Source organism: Lathyrus oleraceus, chromosome 6, assembly GCF_024323335.1.
Source record: "Lathyrus oleraceus cultivar Zhongwan6 chromosome 6, CAAS_Psat_ZW6_1.0, whole genome shotgun sequence".
NCBI classification, from domain to species: Eukaryota; Viridiplantae; Streptophyta; class Magnoliopsida; order Fabales; family Fabaceae; genus Lathyrus; species Lathyrus oleraceus.
Window position 1 is genome coordinate 139,950,193 of NC_066584.1, and position 8,822 is coordinate 139,959,014.

At 36.3% G+C, this 8,822-nt stretch overlaps 2 pseudogenes; both read left to right on the plus strand.

The window, feature by feature from the left end:
- The first annotated feature begins 3,616 nt into the window (after nt 1-3,616).
- On the plus strand, nt 3,617-4,372 carry LOC127094434 (indole-3-acetic acid-amido synthetase GH3.6-like; annotated as a pseudogene).
- A 195-nt stretch (nt 4,373-4,567) lies between these two features.
- LOC127094435 (E3 ubiquitin-protein ligase At3g02290-like) lies at nt 4,568-5,481 on the plus strand (annotated as a pseudogene).
- Nucleotides 5,482-8,822: the final 3,341 nt, after the last annotated feature.

An 8,822-nucleotide genomic window follows, 5' to 3' on the forward strand; every position in this document is an offset into this window, starting at 1 on the left:
AGCTTTGGACCTTGTGACTGCTCAAGCTACAAACAAGAGATGTTAGTGACATATTTTTGTGCTTTTGGTTAATAAAAAAATGATAAAAGCAATAATATACAATTAAAGCATGCTTGGTGACCTCAAGCCAACTCTCAAAAGATCCCACCCAAAGGTAAGGAGCCAAGATGCTTATGATCCTTGAGGCAATGTAAATGCAATGTTATGATGCCATGAGGGATCTTAGGGTCAAAATTGGGGTCTTACACACACTGCTTTTTACCGATGTTTTATAAAAGATTTTCAAACCCTTATGCAACCTCCTTTTTAAGGAAAATTACTTCGATTTTGGTGATGAATGTTTGAGATCTTTTGATATTCTAAAAAATTATATGGTCATAGCATCCATAATCATAGATCCCAATTGGAAAATTCCTTTTGGAGAAAAGGGTTGAAAATAATTCTTTCATGTCGTTTACTATGCTAGTAGTACCCTTAATGAAAATCAAAGTAATTATGCCATAATTGCAAAAGAATTACTATGAGTGGTCTTTTCTTTTGAGAAATTTAACTTATATACGACTCATTCAAAAGTTATTGTTTTCACTGATCATGCTGCATTGAAGCATCTACTAACAAAAGGTAAGTCAAAACATGACTTGTTTATAGGATTTTTATTTTAAATGAGTCTAATATAGAGATATGGGACAAGAAACATGTGGAAAATGTGGTGGTTTACCCCTTGTCAAAGTTGGACAACTCTCCTTTAGACTAAAAACAAAAGAACATTGTGTAGGAATAACTAAACGGGCACATGTTTGTAATAACCAAGAGACATTAGTTTCTTTATTTCAAAAATCTAAATGTTATAAATATTATCCATAAAGAGTTCACATGGAAACAAAATAAGAAATTATTCAATGAGGCCAACCATTACTTATGAGATGATCAGTTCCTTTTCAGAATTAAGGTCGATGGATTGATAAAAAGATGTGATGCAAGAAAAGAAGTGACAAACATTATGTAGCATTGCCATATTTTTATTTATAGGGAACAATATAGAGGTGATATAGTGGACATAAAGATCATACAAATATGTTTATGGCCTAATTTGTTCAAGGATTATGCTGAATTTATGAAGAAATGTGATGAGTTTACAAATATGTTTATGGCCTAATTTGTTCAAGGATTATGCTGAATTTGTGAAGAAATGTGATGAGTACCAACAAACTGAAAGCATATCAAGGAGGAACGATATGTCATGGTGTATTATACTTTATATAGAACCCTTTAATTAATGGGGTATTGATTTTATTATTTCATTTCCTTCCTTCTACTCTAAAATATAAATCTTATTTTATGTTGATTATGTGATTAAATGGGTGAAATTTATTTCTTCTATTACCATTGAGTCCTACGCGGTGATCAACTTTTTGAGAAAGAACCTATTTGCTCGGTTTGGTGTACAAATGGTGTTGATAAGTGATTGGGGTATAGTTTTGAAACAATTATTTTGATAATGTGTTATCTAAGAATAATGTTAAATATAAAGTTGCAACACAATATCATCCACTAACTAGTGGGAAAATTATAGTTCATGACTGTATATTGAATTTGATTTTAAAGAACATAACTACTTATTTTCGGAAGGATTGGTCAAATAAGTTTGATGATATGTTATGGACATACATAACCTCTTTTAGGGTTCATTTGGGACCATCTCCTTATCAATTGGTGTATGGGAAGTCATGCCATTTTCTGGTGGAACATAAGAAAAAAAGTGTATTGGGCTATCAAATATTGTATTTTTATGCAAAGTTGGTAGGAAAAAAGGACTTATTAAGTTAAAAGAGTTGGAAGAGATGAGGTTTGAGGAATATTAAAACATGATAATCTACAAATAGAAGACCAAAATGCATCATAGTAAAAATTTGGTCAAAAAATACTTTCGTCGTAGATAACAAGTTTTAATTTTCAATTCTAATTTAAAACGTGTTCCTTGAAAATTGAAGTCAAAATGACATGGTACGTTTATTGTTAAGGAAATTTTTCAGCATGAAGCCATTGAATTACATAAACACAAAAGCAATAACACTTTCAAAGTGAATGGAAAACGATTGAATATTTATCTAGGAGGAGAAGTCACAAGAAAAAGAGTATTCATGGTGATGGTGTTGGTGTAAGCCACACAAGACAATAGTTTTATGATTGAACTTAAAACTTATGTCATGTTTATTATTTATAATAAAAATACTTTTCTTTATTATCTTTGTTTTTAATAGAAAGTTAAGTGTGACTTAATTGTGAGACACCATTAAATGTAAGTATAACATTCTAAAAGTATCCATAGAAACCTTATTATCAAATAGGACAATATTATTGCGTAGAGACTATATAATGTTAGTAGATTGATGACAATATCTCACAAGTCATATATATAATATCAAGTCTTCACAATTGTATAAATATTATGAATAATATTAATATTTAATTTACCTACAATGAGAATAATTCATTGTGTGTTATGTAAATATCATAAGATATTCTTATAGTGATAGTGTTGTATGTCATCCTTTGACCTAAAATCACTATAGTCTTTAGTTGAGGAGTTCATCATTTTAGTATCGTCAAACTGTATCTCTAACAAGACAATTATAAATTTGTTTGATTCGATAATCAACAAGTCATGTTGATGGGCGTAGGTAACCTATATAAGATTTCCCCTCCTAAATATGCATGAGTGATATTTATGGACCCTTTGATCCAGTTGTCATACCCTGATTTTGGCCCTGAAAATTTTCCCCATCATCACTCGTTTGCATTCTTTCTTCATGACCATTCCACCTGGTCATGATACTATCCAAAAGAAAAACGTTTGTTGTTAGACTCGCTACCACGACCAGTCCATGTTTGTCTTTTGGACTTTGTTTCTTGATTTTTGATATAAGATGATTAATCTCCTTGGCCATGCGAGATTTGAAAACTCTTTCATTTGTTAGAATCAAGTGAACCTCATGTTTCATCTTCCATTCCAATTTCATCGAAGTGATTATTCATCCCGCCTTGTCACATTACTAGTTCTCACTTTTCTTTCAAATAAATTATGTGTCAAGTGCAAAATATTTTATTTTTGGGTCATCATGCATATTCATTTTCTTATTCATTCATAATTCAAAGAAATTCCAAACATATCTCTTCATACACATTTATACTCTCCATTTCACATTCAAGATTCTACATTTCATGTTCAAAATTTTCATTACATTGGAATTTTTTTTATTAATATTCAAGAATTTCCACATACTCATTCATAGTTAGATCGCTTCATTCATTCATTCAATCATAATCACCCATGTACATGGCATATGAATAACTTATAATCAAAAAGCATCTCATCACATGAATACTTGAATTTTTCTAAGATGCAAAGAGAGGTCTTTGTCTTGCTACAAGAAACACTAGTTTCCATTCATTGCAAATCATAAGATTATCCAAAAAAAATACATAATTTACAAAGAGCACGGTTTGCATCAACGATAAGTTGAAAGGATAAAGCGTCGGAAGTCACAAGCGAGAAGAGACGATGATGTTGGGCCTCAAGTTCAGCCCGAATTTCTAGTTGCCATTTCAAAATTCCATGGTTCTCGTTTTGCTTCAGCCAACACCTTCACCGTTTCAACATTGGACACTTCTTTCAAATGATATTAGAACAGGGATAGTTAGCTCTTTGATCGCTGGAAATCCTTAAACCTGATACTGAGCTTGCTGATTTTATTCGAAATGAGTGTAGTAGGAGTTCTTGGCAGGGGATTATTACTAGGTTGTGGCCTAATACTAAGTATGTGGATGTTATCGTGACAGGAACAGTATCACAGTATATTCCTATTTTTGGGTCATTATAGCATTTGTTTACCACTTGTTTGCACTATGTATGCTTCCAGTGAATGTTACTTTGGTGTCAATCTCAACCGTCTTTGTAAACCTAGTGAAGTTTCTTATACACTTATTCCCACCATGTGTTACTATGAGTTTTTGCCCGTTAATAAAACCAATGGTGTCATTGGTTCTCTTCACACACCTAGATCCCTTAACAAGAAAGAACAGAAAGAGCTCGTTGAACTTGTTTATGTCAAACTCGGTCAAGAGCATGAACTTGTTGTCACTACTTATGCCGGACTATACCGTTATAGAGTTGATGATGTGCTGAAGGTAGCTGGATTCAAGAGCAAAGCACCACAATTCAACTTTGTATGCAGAAAACGTATTGAGCATTGACATAGACGAAACCGACAAGGTTGAGCTTCAGAATGCGATGGCAAATGCTGTGACACATTTAGTACCATTCGGCGCAACGGTGTCGGAATACACAAACTACAGCAGCAACAACAAATGATGGAGATCAATCCAGTGCAAGGTGTTGCCATGCGAATTGCATCCAGCAACTGTATGCTTTTATTTGATACACAAGAATCCTATAACAAATCCATAACAAAATCACAGCAACATCAACCAAATCATGATCGAAAAAGGCTTTGTAATAATTGATGTTTTATTTGAAACTCTTACCAAATTTCACTGCTGGAACAAGATGGGCAATTGTTATGTCTTGGGGAGTTGGAGGGAACAAATTTTGGTTTTGATACAATTTGTAAGGTGAGTTCTCAACTCCTCAATAGTGTCAGCACTAGACAGCCCTCCATTTTGTGATACCAAAGGTTTTGATAGCCGCTGTAGCAACCACTCAATGTTGTGAAATCTGCAAGTGCAATTACAGAAAAAAGGTGATTTGAAAAGAAGACTTGGCAGTGGACATCAAAGAGTTTCCTCCACACCGGCTAGCTGAAATAAGAAGATTAAGTGAAGGCTACAAAAAGAAAGAGAACAACAACAAAATACAGTATCGCTTCAATTTTGCAGTTTCATAGTAATTCTCGAAAAAAAATCCAAATTGTCACCTCAAAACTTTTGTATACTCTTCTCAATTTCACACTTCCAGGAACGGCATGTGTCTCAGTTGCTTGGTACAGAATCTTTTGAGTGCGTGTGCATCAATATTCCGAAGAGGCGAAGCACTTTCAACTTCTTCATCTCTTCACAAAACAACATCCATGACATCTGCAGCATCACTGGATAATTCTCTATCGGACATGTGCCGTTCTCCTCCAAGGCCCTTACCATATGATGCAGAGCCTATAAACTCAGCAGACAAATGGAATGAATGTGCTCGAGAAGATGAATTGAAGATATACCGTTCTAATTCTGCGTCAAGAGCTTCCATCAGCAAAACATACACCTGGAGTTGGGCTTGTTCACACGTCATCATCAGAAGAAGAGGATATATGTCCAACTTGCCTTGAAGAATACACTGAAGAGAATCCCAAGATAATGACAAAATGCTCTCATCATTTTCACCTTAGCTGCATCTATGAATGGATGGAGAAAAGTGACAACCGTCCAGTTTGTGGAAAGGAGATGGAATTCGATGAGACAATATACTCTTGATAATCTGGAGGTGGATAAAGGCAACATCTGAAGATAGTAATCAGGCTGCAGTGAAAAGAAAAATCTCTAAGAATCAGAGAGAATTTGAATTTGAAGTCAGTATTCTAGGAATAATTCAACACAAAAATACCGTGTATCCCATGCTTGGGATGAATCTACTGATCTGGAAACTATTAACACGCAGCAAGTTCATTCAAGCACTTCTGAAAATGCCATGGATTTGTCTTCGGATGTTCATGGTTTGCCCGAAGCTTCGGTATCGAATGCTGAGATCAAGCCAAACAATTCACCTTATCATACTGGTGTTGAACATGTCCATGCTGCATACCTCAAACCTGCGGGTTTTGTCTCCAAACAAGAAAAATAAAATGCGCGTCAGTTCAATAATAATAATCAGACCACGCTACGAAACCGTTACTATCATGTCAAGTTTGGAACATAAGGAAGCAAGCTACTGTTAGAAAGTTCTTTGAATAAAACAAAGACAGAAGGAAAGGTTCTCACTTTGTTTCCAACTGGAGATGATTGAGTTTGGATAACAATTATACATATTGATCTGGTTTGTCTCATTAGTTGCATCAGGCCTTCAATTGTCTTGAGTTAATGTTAGGTCATTGCTGGTGTATTTAATGTTTGGTCAGGTTCTTAGTTGTTAATTTGTGTTAGGCTCATTGGTTATCTCGGTGTTAATGATACTAATTGGTATTGGAGTCTATATTCAAAGTTAAACTATACAAATCCAAAAGCTCTTCCGGTCTTTTATGAAGTCCTATAAAATAGAAAATTCCTTCTACAATTACCCTGTTCGTGGCGGTCTATGTATTCTGCATCGGCTTCTGGTGACTGACATTCATCATGATGTCACTTATGGGAGAGGTTATGCTTCTGCCTGTCTTTGAATCAGTAGTTGTGTTGTGTGGTATTTAAGGCCTCCTCTATGTTGTTTGATCCCATGGATGTCTGGTAGTTCGGTTGCACCACGATTGTAATTTAGAGTATTACGGTTTGGGAAATTTTGAAGTGGTATTCATGGCAGAGTTGTAAAAGCTGCAAGCTGGGTACTTACCTCTGCAGAAGGATATTACCTCGGTAGATACTAAGAAAAGCATATCTGATTGGCACATATGATTATGAATTCTTCCAAATTTGGGAGCCTCTATTGTGAAGGACTTGTCTCTTGTGTCCCGTCGTGTCCTATAGAGGTGAGTTGTACATTGTTCGATTCTATAGAAAAGGCCAAGAGCTTTCAGATGTCCTCTCTCTCGACGAGGCCACACCAGAACCGTGTCAAAATAGTTTATGCGATATCGCGCCGACACCAATTTAACCCAAAAACAAATCATGTCACTTGCAAACCTCAGCTGAAATTCAACCCGGTGACGTATGTCCTGCAAGTATCAGCAACAGATGAAATTAACACCACCATGTACCATTAATTCAAGAAAATCGGATACTCAAGTGGTTTCACAATAGTGATTTACCTGTGGTAAAAAGTTAGGATGAGAGTTGAGGGGGGACCACCAAGCTAGGATGAAGACAAAATCTCCAAGCATCCTCCGTACGAAGGCTCCACTACACAGCAGAAAACGCAGCAGAGGAAAGAGAGGGGTCCTGTATAAAAAGCCATTACTATTCACGAAACCCTAATTTTTGGAGGAGAGGGCGGAGAAAAAAGAAACCCTAATCAACGAAGGTAAAGGAGGAAAAGTCTGAAGAACTCTATACCTTTTATTGCCGTCGGACGAAGCTCACATTGGAGGCGAAGGGGGAGCGCGAACTGACCATTAAGAGGGTGTTTGGAAGACAAACCCGGGCGTTACTTTCTCAACCTCAGTTTGGATCCGTTTGTGACAGGTAAGTCACCTCCTCGAATCATTGCTTTCATTTTCTCTTTGATCTCGACCAGATTGTTTTTTTTCTTGACCATGGAGTAGGGTTTCATGTTGGTTGCTTACTGCTATGTTTGGATTGTTGTCCATCTTCATGGATACACGACGGCTTTGAGTCGCTTACTGTTCGTCAATGAATGACTTTCCTTTCGTGAAGATTGGGTCTCTCGTGAGGGAGGGAGATGAGTTTTGTTGGGTTTTATTGATCTTTGCTCTTGCTTTCAAGTATTATGATTGTTTCTGTTTTGTTTTCTTCCGTTGGAATCATTTTGTTTTAACCGAGGTGTTGACCTTGAAGGAGAATTGCGACCCAAAGCGCAGCGGAAATTAAAATTTTCTCCTTTAGAGATCCTTACGAATGGTCATGATCAGTGATAGAATATTTACCTCTTGTGACGACTGAAACCTTTGGTGCAGATCTCTTGTGATGATCAAAACCTTTGATGCAGATCCACGAAGCGATCACGAACGTTGAACGATGACAACGTCTCTACTCAGTCCACACGAACGGGTTCCTTCAATCTCAGTGCTAGCTGGTACGAATGAAGGCTTTGAGTGAGAGAGAAAGAGAGTGATAGAAAACGAAAATAATGCAACCGCAAAAAATTTTTGCTTCTGCACAAGGGTTCTATTTATAGAACCACTTGTGTGGGCTTCAAGCTAAAAAGCCCACTTAAGTGTATTTTGGCCCATATCTTATAATATGCCCAAAATCACTTAAGCCCATGGTACCTTACCATATTTCGTATTCTACTCAAGTACACCGTACCTTACGATGTTCTATAATTCACTTAAGGGTACCGTACCTTACGATATTCCTTAGTTACTCTATCTCTCATCAATCCGTCCTTTGTGTGTGACCCTGTAGGTTTTCGCGGCGTTGGCAATTATATTAAATCATGTATTTAACATAATAAACAGTGAGCGGTATCTAGCAACACATCACTGCTACCCAAGACACGAAAATGTCATGTGATCTGACAATTCCTTCTGTGATAATAATTATGTGTATAATTACCCTTTTGCCCTTATGTCTATATTGAACACAAGGTATAGACCGTGTCATCCTTGTCCAATTCAATATTGGGCCCATAGACATTTATCCTGTTACGCAGGATGGGCAAATTCCATCTAGGACACTCATGTCCCTCAGCATGCTTTGTGGAGTACCCATCAACTGTCTTTATGGTTATCCAGTTACGGACAACGTTTGATCAGCAATAAAGCACTCGACTCTACATCTAGGATCCATAGTGGTTTCAGGTCGAAGAGTGGAATACACTATTATCACCATGAGAATAACTTATGACACCTTGCATAACTTTCTATATAGTATTCTCATAGCGGGTCAATCCGGTATAAATATTACTCCTAATATTCATACCTATGTTTAAGACTTGATAACTCTTTATCCATGATCCATGAGATGTGATCATCAGTCTACAAACATAA